The sequence below is a fragment of the Zonotrichia leucophrys genome, chromosome 1 (assembly GCF_028769735.1).
Source record: "Zonotrichia leucophrys gambelii isolate GWCS_2022_RI chromosome 1, RI_Zleu_2.0, whole genome shotgun sequence".
Lineage (NCBI taxonomy): Eukaryota > Metazoa > Chordata > Aves > Passeriformes > Passerellidae > Zonotrichia > Zonotrichia leucophrys.
Genome location: NC_088169.1, coordinates 82921241 through 82934435, shown reverse-complemented (window position 1 = coordinate 82934435; position 13195 = coordinate 82921241). Strand labels below are relative to the sequence as shown.

General features: G+C 38.8%; 1 protein-coding gene across 31 annotated transcripts in view; it reads left to right on the top strand.

Annotated features, from left to right (window-relative positions):
- DLG2 (discs large MAGUK scaffold protein 2) overlaps positions 1 to 13195 on the top strand; it is a 990031-nt gene that overhangs the window by 873304 nt on the left and 103532 nt on the right. The gene's annotated exons all lie outside the window — the stretch shown is intronic.

The window sequence follows — 13195 nt, the reverse complement described above, 5'->3', positions numbered from 1 at the left end:
TTAAAGAGAGTGATGGCTGTGGCTTTTGTAACAAGAGGAAGGAAAAGAATAAGCAAATATCAGAAACATTTACAAATGCTTTGCTTTTTGTACATGTGGCTTTTCAGATGCAGCATTAAATCTTTTATGTGCAGTGAGGGGCTGCAAAGAATTTGAATTGTAGAGCTTTTTAATTAGATACTCAGTAAATCGGTAGCTTCTTTCTGGTTTTGTGGTAATATGCTTAGTATCACATTAAAATGAATGATTCCCCATCTTGCATAACAACAGTGCTGAAATATGTGTAAGATGAAAGGCAAAGGGAGACTTTGAAACAAACTGTAGGAACATGCTATAGCACAGCTATGCAGAGAAAGGTATATTTCCTGTAGCGTCTGCGTGACTTTTTGAATTTCACCAGCTTTAGATTCTTTGCTCTAATTACCACTAGCTTCTTTTTGACCTCTGTATCTTTTCAAGCAAGCTCCGTTAATATGTCGACATTATCGTGCCAGTAACCTTTAAAAATCAGTAAGCCTGCGATTTTTTTGTTGTTGTTTTAATCAGAAAGGAATTGAAAAGCAGAATTTATGGAACTGAAATATTAAGGTTGCTATATATTACCTCTATGTCTCCCTAGGAGAGGGAAGTGGTCACGAGTAACAATTTTACTTTTTCTTTTATCAGCAGTAGTATTATAGTCATTGCTTTTGTTTGATTGTACCCGGTTTGGGGTTGTTTTTCCATTCTCTGTGGGTTGGAGAAGCAAGTTTATTCTATCTAAGTATCAAGAGAGCTTGGCAGAACGGCACCTGTTGTCTTATTGCTGTATTATTAATACATGGAGGGAGACACTCTCTTCCAGAGACCTCTCACCTGGTATCACTCCAAATTGTTTACTCTGTAGCGATTTAGACTTGTATCATGACTTCTCACTTAGAAATAATTCACTTAATGAGTTATATGTGAAGCATCAAAGCTGCAGGACTGACCTCGGTTTAATTAATAAGGTATCTCATTTTAATATCAATTTTTATTTAAAGATAAAAGCTATTGGCAAAGTGGCCTTTCCCACTGACTTCCTTTGCTTAGCAGATTTGCACTTACTCTTTATAAATCATAAATTTTAAAAGAGCAGAATTTTTTTGTGACAATTATTTCCTGGCAGCCTAACAGACTAGAGCCTATTTCTAGGAAAGAGTGTATACCTTTGTCAGCATTACTTTATTTAAGAGTATTGCACTGCTTCTTAAGCATTCAGATCTATTTTCAGTGACCCCTGTGCCAGCAAATGGGTTTCTTGAAGTGTGAGCTTCTGGCTTTGCAAGTTCTCCTCCTTTCAGAAATCTGTGATACTGCATCCATCTGTCTAGGCATTTATATTGCATGCATCACAATGGTGTAATCTCAGCAATATGAACATTAACCATGTAAATGTATGTACTGTAACTTAGGAAGTATAAATTAGGACAGGAAAAGCAACCCTAAAAGGAGAAAGTTATGATATGGGCATATGGGCTCTTGTGGGAACCAGAGATGCAGACTCGCTATTTGTTATTACACAATAAATAAAGCTGACAACTATTTCAGTCTCCAGGCAGTGGTATGGAGGCTTGGGCACAGATGAGACCAGCTTTTCAAAGTTCACTCCAAATAAGACCAAGGAAAAGAGCCAGAGGCTGTGGCAAAAATCCATTTTATCCTGGGTGCATGCCTACTGCTCCTTTGTGGTCCTGGGAGGGATGCTGAAGGAAAAACAACAGAGACTAGGAATTGTATTTCACATCTCGATCTGGAGGATACAAATGTTTTATCTGGGTATTAGTTTGGTGCTATGATCCATGCCTCCCACCTGGCAGTGAGCAACAGCAGTGCTCTCCATGGAGTGCTGTGTCTTAAATGCCCTTAGGGCTGGTCCAGGGAGCATCCATCCCTGTTGTTGGTGCTACATCCTGCTGGAAACACTCTGCACCACAGCTCCAAGAGTGTGTTGGCTTCCTGACCGTAGCAGAAATCTGCTCGCCAAGAGAAATCTTGCTCTGTTTTTGCCTTTTGGTTGCAGATGAAACCAGCCCACATTATCTTTTGTATAAAATATAGATGCCCAGGAAAAATATCTTAGATAAAAATCCTGGGCTCAGGAATTGATCTTTTTTATCTTTTTCCTTTAGTCTGAAACACCTCCTGTTTACCGACCTTCAGGTTTACTGTGAAGTCCCATGGCAGCTTCTGGTCAACATTTTTGACAAAATGGTTTATTGGATGAGCCAGCATTAGTTTTTGGACAGTTATTTTTTGTTTTGCTGTAAATACAGCTAATATCTGACTGTGTATTTGTGTGACTGTGCTCTTTGTGTAAAAAGTGATTGGATATGGCAGCAGGGGTGTGTAAACTCACACATTTGTATGCACTTCTGATACACTTCTGTTTTTCTCTTTAAAGCACACAGTACACAAACCATGCTTTCAAACAGAGCAAGACATTTATAATATTGAGTCTTGAGCACAGAAATATCTAATGCATAAAATTGAAAGCTGTTACCTATATATTAACTCTCTTTTTATTGAGGAAGCTGATAAAGTGACACCGTGCTATTTTTAAAAATTCTCAGGTTTGAATTCAGTATTCAAGACGGGTGTGAAAGAAAGCTGTACAGACACTGGCAATGATAATGATGGGCTTCAGGGAAAGGGCCTTCACTGGAAAAATGGGTGAAATTATAGGTTAGCCATGTAGTATCCTCAGTGTTGGGAATAGCCAATGCAACTTTATGGAAGGGAAGAGATAGAACATAGTAAAGGATGACAGTGTGTCAGTGGAAAGCGGTAGAGGTTTTTGTACATCCAGAAAACTAGGGAGAGAAACTCCATTTTAAAGGACTATCAAACACTCAGTGCATTACAGGAATAAATTTGGCAGCTGGAGCAGAGAGAGAGCTTGTTCATAAACACAGCATGCCCTTTGATGTTGGTCTGCTCTTTGTGCTGTGAGGGAAATACGTGTAAAGGTCTAATCCTGCAGAAGAGATTTTGGTTAGGTGTTATATGATTTTACAAGCAGGAGGGGATATTCAAGTTATTAAATCCATGAAAAGCTCACTTGTAAGCAAAATACATCTCACATATGCTCAATTCAGTTTGTTTGTGGATTCAAGCACTTGCTTTGTTTGGTGGCTCCTAGTGTCTTTACATTTGGATGCATTATGCTATTATTTTTAAAAAGAGGGGAAAGAAAAGAGCTATTATTATTAGTAGTATTCTTTGCTGGGGGAAAAAGTAAAATAAAATAAAAGAACCTTCCTTGCTACCAGATGGACAAACAGGTCTCTCAGTCATTGAAACATCACAGGTGAAAAGGGTATGTTCCAGGATAGAAGAGATGGTTTTGGAGAATTCAGCACCAGAAATGAAGAGGAGCCAGATGACACTGAAATAAACTTATACAAAGTGTCTGTTTTCTGAATGGCATTTAATGTAGTCTAGATGACCAAAAACATGAAAAGTGTTCATCTAGATTCCTTTCCGAGCTCATGTCAGCTTTCTGTGGAATTTTTCCATGTTTTCAGGGGGCATGCATGGTCAGAAGGGTGCTGGTTCCTAGAGCTGTCTCCCCATTACAATGGAGAAGCTGCCCATAAACAGAGGTGTAGGATGTAACACATATCTGGGATCATATCTGGTAAAGGCCCTACAGCTTTGGGTCCTGCAGGCAGGACTTGGATATATATCCCAAGAAAGCTGCTCTGGAAGTCCCTGTGCATTCCTCTAGGTGAACACTTTTCATCTTTTTACATCTTGACCATGTGCAGAAGAGAAAAAAGAAATCTGAGGAGACTCTCTTACGAAAGTGGCCCCAGATGAAAGTGGCTGCTCGGGATCTCCTCAGATTTCAGGCTGAGAGCTCTGAGAAATACCTGCAGCTTCTCTGGTCCTCAGTTCTTTGTCCTGCCTGGAATAGCTGAAGATGGAGAACATTTGTCATCCCACTTGCAGTAAGCCAACAGGAGTGATGCTCCTCTGCAGCAGATTCATCTGTTGCCTGAACAGCAGTGGTGTACTCCCTTCTGTCCTGTGCAAAGTTCTAATTAGGGGTTGGTGGCCTAAAGCTTAATAATGAATACAAATTTTATTTTGTACTACAGGGAAATGCTTATGGCATCAACAGCTTTCTACTTGGGAATTCCCAATGTGCTCACTTAAAAGTCAGCCTGATAAAACTGCAGATAGAGTCCCAGAATACTTTTGTAGTGTTAGCAGAAATCTCCTATTATTTTAGCCAGGCAGCAGAGTAATCTGGATTGACAAGAGTTTTTTAAATCCTGAGAGTTAATGTCATCGTTACATCACAGTGGTCAGTGTGTTGTGTTTGAAGAACCTGCAAAGTGGCAGAGTGAGACATGGGCTGTCCCTTCTGATCCATTCCTGTTCCCCTGAGGAGATGTGTCCCGTTCCGGAGACAGCCAAGCCCACCACTCTGCAAGCATGGTTTTCAATACTGTTTGTGCTAGATTCTAAGGAAAGGAATTAGTGCAGTGGCATTTGAGCTAAGCAAATGCTAATTTAAGAACCCGCTATTATCCCTTTTGTGTGTTGTGGTAATAACCTTTAACATTATAAAATAATAAAGAACTGATTTAACTGTGTTGTGTGCGGCCACATGCTGAAACTGAAAGGGTGAGCGAGCCAGGCAGGCTAAGCTATGCACCTTGTTGTGGCGAGTTTTTGTTTTGGGTTTTTTTTCCCTTATATTGCTAATTATTTCTATATTTTAAGGAAATTGTACTCTCAGAAGCATTTCTTGCTGCGTTGAGTACTGTGTTCCCCAAGTAGGAAAAAATATCCACAGCAGCTAGTAATACTAGTGGTATCTAAGTAATTAAATATTACTCACAAAAGAAAATCTCTACTTTCTTTCACAAAATCTACCTACAAGTTTTAAGAAGGTATAAACATAAATACAGTATTACAGTACTTTTTCATGTAAATAGTATTTTATTCTTTCTGTATTTATTTACAGTACTGTTAATCTCAGTTTGTTTATAGGAGTAGATCTTTGACCCTCACTGTCAAAATGTTCCTTGTGAATTTATTATTTCAGATAGAGAAGTGATAATAGGCAAAACCATTATCTGCTCTCAGTGTTCCATGGACTATCCTTGCCCTTCTCAGTTAGGTGTTTCTGTAGACATTCCATAGAAAAATGACAGTGCACACTGGCTGCTGCTGGCTTTGGGTTGGGCTGTCATCCAGAAATGTAAAATAAAATTATTAGGTGAATTATTAGGTCTTAGGTGAAACTCAGCTGTTACCTGTAGTGGTCTGTAGTTCTGCTCTTTGAGGCACAACCACAAGTGTTAGATACTTCACTGAAATGTCCCCATCCAACACAGAAACAAGTTTGAGAGGAGGGGAAAATAGGACTCCTCTATTCAAAACAGGTTTTCTAGGTATGGAATTAATTTCATTTCACATTTCTTTGCACTTTGTTAGTTAAAAACCATAAAATTTTCTGTTGATATTCTAAAATATTCTTATTCAAATAAAGTGTTCTGTAATACTGAATGCAGTTTAAACATTTGCTGTTCATGTTTGGTTTCTTCTACTTCTGTTCAAATTTTATCATCTTTGAATTATAATAGTAGCCTGGTCTAGTTGTACAAGATACCTGAAACAGCTTTAATGAGAAACTTGGATATTTTTATGACAGCGATTACATTTTGGCCTTTTAAGGTAATGTGGTGTAATTTTGCACTCAAATCTGATTTGGTTTTCACTTTTTCATGTCTTGCTACTGGCTCCTGACCCCTGAGACGAAACCACTTGTTTTCAGCTTTCTCCTATCTTTTCAGAGATGCAAATAAATTCTGCTTTGTTTTTATTAAATTCATTTTGGTGCGTAGGTATTGAATGTAGGGATCTGAAGCAGGGAAAGAGCAAGTGCCAGAAGACAGCAAGCAGAAAGGACTACAACTTTTTATGCAAATTTCCAGTAGAATTACTCTGAAGTGCACCTGTAAATTTTAGTTCAGGTTTATATACCAATCATGAACTAGTCCGGCTTTTGGCCTACACTATTCATAAGACTTCAAATTCAACATTTTTCCTCAATTGTTTGAGATGCTTAATATAAAATATGGACTGAAATTTTCTGTTTCAGTTTATTTTTGGTATGCTTGTTTAATAGAAGAAGAAACAAGCTTAATCTATAGAAGTTGTCTGTAGACCTGTCAACCAAATCTTAAAATATGTTTGCTCAAGAATTATTGATTCATATTTATCATAGGAGGTGTTTTCAAGATTTGAAACATGGGAAGAAAAGTTACAAGTACTTGTTTTATTTTAAATTAATCAGCTAGCTGATATGTTTTCTTATGAATCATGCAACTATAGCACTTTCATCTTCTTTGTTTTACTCCTTACATCTTTCCCCAGTGTTAGTTTACCATACCTAAGATCCTGGATTGTGCTGAATTTTGGTATAGTTATTTTTAAAGTATACATGAAGGTAAAATATAAGTGATATTTTATGTCAATAAGAGGTTCAGAATACCAGAAATATGGGGGTTTTTTTTAGGCTTGTAGCCCTAAACATAAATATGTGTTGAAGACATAGATAAATATGGCGTGGAGGGGGAAATCAAACAAGACACAGGTAGACAGAGCTGAACAGTTTCAGTTGTCCAAAACTGTCATTTGGGGGAGGGAGAAAAGAGAGCCAGGAGGAATTAATGTTAGAATATTTGTGCTGAAAAATGGTATCCCTACTGGCAAATTGCATTTTGATTAAAAAGTTGATTTTTCAGTGAAGAAACATATTTAATCTACTGGTTTTCACAGAAAAAAAAATACTTGCGTTTATGTAAGGGAATAAATTGAATGCAAATATTGAAGCCAGTTACTGAATGGAAATGGAAACTGTAAAGGTGTAAGCACTGATGTGGAAACATCCAGAGCCTGATTGGGATCTTTCTTACACCATTTGCATATAACTAAAAACCTGTAGCTCAAAGACCAGCCTGAGAACACAAGGGTAGTTAATGTGTGTCTTAACCTTGGGTCAACATCTGTGAGACCTGACTCAGCCTTTCATCTTCTGATGGATCTGTCTCCTGCTGACTGTGACTCAAACTCTCTGTAGGTCTTTCAGACAAAGTTGTAGTTAAATTAATCTGCTCAGCCTGAAGGTCAAGCATTATTTTAATTTAGCCACTCTTCTGTCCTTTGATTTACTTGCAGCACATCTGTAACTGTGACTGACAGCCTTGAGATGGATACCATAAATATATGGAGTTTATACTGAATTCTGTGAAACACATCGGGATTCTTTTGGATAATTTTAAATTATGTTAACAAGTGATTTGTAAGATCCATCCTCTTTCAGATGAATTACATAAACTGCCATATAAAAATAAATTTAATGTATCATCTTACGACATCTGTTTTGTTGTGAGCTCCTTCTCAGAGACACGTTTCAGACATTATGACTCTAACTCCCTGAATTTTTGTTTCAACCTAATTTTTTTGGAGGTTGGTTAATGCAGAAAGCAAAGACCACTTGCATGCTGTCAAACTGCATTTGAGAGTATGAGATACGTGACATCTGCCACTGAAGATTATGCCTCAGGGAATTCCCTAAACGTTATTTCTGAAATGTGAAATGCAGCCACCTCTGCTGATGAAAGGGTAGGAAGATGAATGCCAAACATGGCAATATTCTGCGTTAGGGGAAAACCAAATCAAAACAATACTCATTTTGTATGATGACCAGCTATGTTTGTGGTGTGTGTGTGAATAAATATGGTTTTAAGCACTCACCTAAAAGTTCTACAAGCTGCACACATTTGAGTGTATTTAATTCAGAAAAATATAGTACTTAGTTGATTTTCCCTAGGATTTGTATTTGGACTCCACCAACTCCAGGTATTTCAAATATAGATTCTTAGTCATCATCTCTGGTGCTAAATGCCAGCAATTATAAGTACTGGTTGACTCATTTCTATACTCCATGAGTTTTCATGGCTGTTATAAAACTTTGAAAATGCTGACAGACCTGTAGCCATTATGGGCACTGCCTGTATCAGAGTTCAATATTAAATGTAGCCAGATATTAAACCTTTATATTGCTCTACCCAGTTGTTCAATAGCACTGTCACCAGGGAGAATAATGCCAGCCAGGGGACATTAATACAGTTAAGTGTAATATTTTATTTATTCTAATAATCTTTGCATTCTAAAGGGCTGAAGTTGTTAACCATAGATTATCCTGCCTTTGGGTTTCACCAGCTCTGTGCTCCTAAGCATAAGAGGAGAAGGAGCTTTGCTTATATGTTACATTTGCATAGGTACAGAGAATTAGAGCTATTGTTTCACAAACCCACAGAACAGTAAAAGCTGGAAGGTAACTGGATAATCTGTTCCAACAGCAGTCACTCTAGTAGGGTCAACAAGGGCAGGTTGCTCAGGGTCATGTAGAGTCAAGTTTTTAATATCTCTGCAACTCTGGAAAACCTGTTCCTCTATTCAGTCATGCTTAGAATAAAAATGTTTGTTCTAATGTTTAAATAGAATTTTCTGTATTTCAGTTTGTGCCCAGTGCCTCTTGTCCTACTGCTGAGAAGCACTGAGAACCATCTTCTTTACGTCCCTCCATCAGGAATGTAAACTGGCTGAAATCCTTTACGTATGGCACTACTGTCCTCACCTGACCAAGCCATTCTCTAGTGTTTGAGACCTCCAATATGCCTTAAATGTGGCAAAGAGGAGCCAGACTGCTCAAAAGACATGTAAATCCTTCTCAAAATTCTGAGACTACTCTCAGGCTCTTCCCAGATTTGAGGCCCTGGACACTATGAAATATCATTCTTGGTGTTCAGAATTTAAATTAGACACCACTACTTTCATCCAATACCTTTTCCCTTTTGTTCAGACCTGCCAAATCCTTGCTTAGAAGTTAAGTTTACTTTGAAATTCTGGCGGGTAATGAGAATTCTGGGTTTGACTGCTGTTCATCCTTCTATATAGATGGTAATTATTTCTGAATCTGCCTGCCGGAAATTAAACAGAATCTCATGCAAACAAAAGAAACCTTTTCTTAATTGGGAGACTTGCCTACATGGCACAGAGTGTGAAAACAAAAGCGTGCTTGCATAATCTTGTAGCTGGCTGCAGCTTTGGGTTGACTGATTAAAGAAAAATCCTCTATGAATAGGGTATGGCCTATATAAAAGAAGGTAAAACCTCAAATTTGCTTGCATTTGTCAGCGTCCTCTTTAGCAGCCTTTCTACTCCAGAGATTTGCCTTCTTTCCTTTCAGTGTAAGTTGTTCTCATTAAGTTTTGTGATTACAAACAAGGCTTAGCAGTATTAAATGACTAGAAATTTTTATGGCCAAATGGGATTACTTTGATAATTGGCTCTGATCTGTTGCAGAACTTGTTCTCCTGTACTTGCTGCAGTGAGTCTTGTAACATGACAGAAGTACCATCCAACTGACATTTACCGTGTCCTTTGATCCTGGGCCTCTTCAGAAGTTTGGTTTCTTTCAGCTGTAGGCTGCTTATCACATCCCTTCCAGAATTTTTTATTTCTTTTGACATTGTCCATGCTGGTGACTTCAAAACTGTGTCATGAAATTGTGATGAAGAATGACAAGGCTTAAAATAGGGACATCAGCACAGCATTCCATGTGGCCATTTCTTTCCCAGGTCCTCAGTGTCAACTATCACGTAGCCAGGCCAGTTTGTACTCTCAGGTCAGCCCTCTTTACTCAGGGTAAGTATTTGTGGCAGATCGAGCTTAAGAGAGGTTGACAGAAAGCTCCAGCTCTGAATTTCCAGACTGATGGTCGGTGTGGTGTCATCCACCAGCAATTATGGCATTTTGGATCTGTATTCCTTGATGTCGTGTCATGGTTTAACCCCAGCTGCAAATTAGTCCAATAGAACTGCTCACTCACTTCCCCTGTTCCTCCCTCTTCCCCCAGCTTACATGCTGAGTATGATGTGAGGTAGCCTGGGATATTCCTTAGGTCAGGTGGGTCAGCTGGCGCAGCTGTGTCCCCCCCAGCCCCCTCACTGATGGAGTCAGGTGAGAAGCAGAAAAGGACTTGACTCTGTGCAAGCCCTGCTCAGCAGTAATGAAAAAATTCCTGTATTATCAATGCTGTTCCCAACCAGAATTCAAACCATAGTCCCATACCAGCCACCATGAAGAAAATTACCTCTACCCCTGATAAAGCAAGCACAGCTTGCAATGACAAATCCATGTGATATGTGGTTCTGGCCTGGGATGAGTAGACCAGTCAAGCAATCAGAGCAGTCAAAAACGAAAACTAAATAGCTTCTTTTCTCTTGTTGTGGCCACATGGTGTCTTACAGAACAGAAAGGACCAGTGCCTATACTTTTGGTTTGCATCTACAGATTTGAGGAGATGCAGAATTCAGAATTATCTTGGACAGGACTTTTATGTGCCTTGAGGTGAAGAAAATATTGCTGTCCACACAAATATGTAATGCATTAACCTTCTTCACCACTGTTTTGATAAGGCTGCACCACTAACAACAGAACACTTCAAATTAACTCTTGAAAGTTCAGATGTTGCCCTGATGATCCTTCCATTTATTTCTTTGGAAAAAATAGCAAACACCAACTTGGGCTCGGTGCTGTTTATGTAGTTAGGGATTCTGTGATGATGCATTGAAGTAGATACTCAAGAGAAAGGGAAATTGGGTTCCTTGTGATACTGTGGAACAGTAAATAAAACTCAGATATAGTCCCAGAAAGCAGATACATAACAAAAATCCAGTGTTACTGTTCCTGCAATCTGACCTAGGGAAAAAATGTCCTCCTTCACCCAAGATATGGTATTTCATTTTACCTGACCAGTACAACCCACCTTGGCCTCGTTCTTACAATGTCTGTTCATAGTCACAGGATACAAAAATTTTTTTATAAGTAAATGTTTGTCAAAATTAATCAGAAATGTAGAAGTTATGGAATCTGAAATTATTTGTGATAACCATATCCCCAGAAGTGTTCCCTGTAGCTCTGAGAAGAGGATGCTTCTGTATTTGGTGGTGAATCCTGAAGTGGTGAATTCATCAGAAAGTCAGGATTCGCTTGTGACAACAAAACCACCACTCTCCATGGCAGGGATACTTCAGCAGCTTTGAAAGCTTTGATTAAAATACATTCAGTAAAGTCTTTTCTGTAATGACTGAAAGGTGCCACAGAGTACCCATAAAACCTTGAATAATCTGTATATGTTTTCAGCTGGCATGATTTTGAATGTAAGAAAAACCATGCATTTGTGTAGCAGCCTGACAGACTGGGGGCTAATCCATGCACAATACTTCTGTGCCTATGCTCTGATTTATTTGGAGCACGGCATGTTTATGGCAGTGCTTCTCTTAACTAGCCAGGAGCATAATCCTGCCAAGTTCTGTTGTCAGTCTGATGGTAAAAATAATGTCAGTAGTAATCAGTCACTCCCCAATTTCACAATTTCATCCCTCCTGCCTTCTTTGCTCCCAAGGGTAGCCACTGTCAGGTGATGCACGTTGCCAGTATTGCTCCAGTCTTACAGGAAAGGGATTTTCCCTCACCATTCTCCTTTAGCAGGATGTGACCATTGCCCACACTGCTCTTTAATCTCCTACAGGAAATAATGTTTTTTTTTAAAAGTAAGAAAAGTCTACCTTACAAGCAGCCAACTGTTTGGATAAATGCCATGCTTGGCCTGACATTTCTTGCTGCTAGTCCCTGGATAGCCCAGTGAGCAGGGACTGCAGCCCAGAGGGTAATGGGGAAAGACATGTAAAGGTCATTGTGATTATAGTCAAGGAGATACTTTAAAGCAGAATATGAATATAAAACCTTGTAGAGGCTGGCATGCAAATTAAAATGTAAATAAGGTTGACAAGCTTTCCAGCAAGACATCAAACTGCCAAAGGGCAAATCTGTCTTCTCCAGGCATTTTCTGCCCTTCGTGAGCACAGCCAGCAACAATAGTAACCTCTAGGGGAAGGAGGACTAGGAAAGTCATAGTGATTCTTAGCAGCTGTCACATTTGCAATGGTTTCTCTTCAGAGTGTTTCATAATCCTTTATTCAGGTTACTTGCCTTAGAAATTTAGGTTACGCAAGCACTAGAAATGAATAAACAAAAAGATCTGTATATACATGAAGCTTTGACAACAGTCTTAGAGCTATGAAATTCGTACAAGCTTCATGAAAACGGGGTGAGAGGCTATTCCACTTTGTTGGCATAATTAGATAGCAAAGAAATGGAGAAAGATGAGGGGAGAAAAGAGAAATAGAGTCTTTGATATAAGTCTGTCACTGAATTGTATTTAAACTGTAGCAGAAAGTAGAAAAGGTTGACAGGGGTGAGAGAGGCTTTTGAAGATGAAGAAGGTGAGGTAGAAGTCACAAGATAAGAAGTCTTACAGTTCTCAGAATAGACTCACCTTCAGCACCCTGGTATCAGAAAGAGATGTAAGTTCTTATTGTTATTATTTTTATTATTATTGCTTTGAGAATTCTGCCTTAATTCTGTTTTGTTTTGTTTTCAACTAGAGTTTAATTCTTTCTGTTTTAGCATCTGGCAGAAATTCACATGTGTATATTTGAAAACAGATGTGCATTTAACCAGCACGTCCCTCAGCATCTGTTCCCACCCTTTGAAGGGTGCTGCCCTCCTTTGCCTTCAGAGCAGCCGCTTGGCGTGTCCTGCACAGCAATGCCAGCTGCATGGCAGACCTCTCCAAAGCTGATTTTTGTTTCCCTTTGTCAGTGCATGATCCTTGCTCCCTGTTGGGATGCTTTTAGAGGCCTCCTGAGCCAGCCATCTCCAAACAGGAATGGCTTGCTGCAGTCATAGTGTCTGCAAATGTCTCATTACAATCAATTTCAATGCTTCAGTTCCACTGAGAGCTAATAACACATGAAAGTCAAACAAGGCCCATAATTTCAAAGACACATATTTTTTTGTAATGAACAGAACTATTGCGCCCCATTGAAAGTTGACTACAAGAGATTTGACTATAAGAGATTTTAAAGCTGTATTTGCAGTGTCATTAGGACTTCTTCATATTTGTGTCTTCTAAGCTTGAAATTGCAAGATGATCTGTTTTCTGTTTACCTTTAAGAAGAAAACAAAACTTTATTTTTGTCCTTTGCAGTTTTACACATTCCTTTTTCAACAGTATTAAAAAATT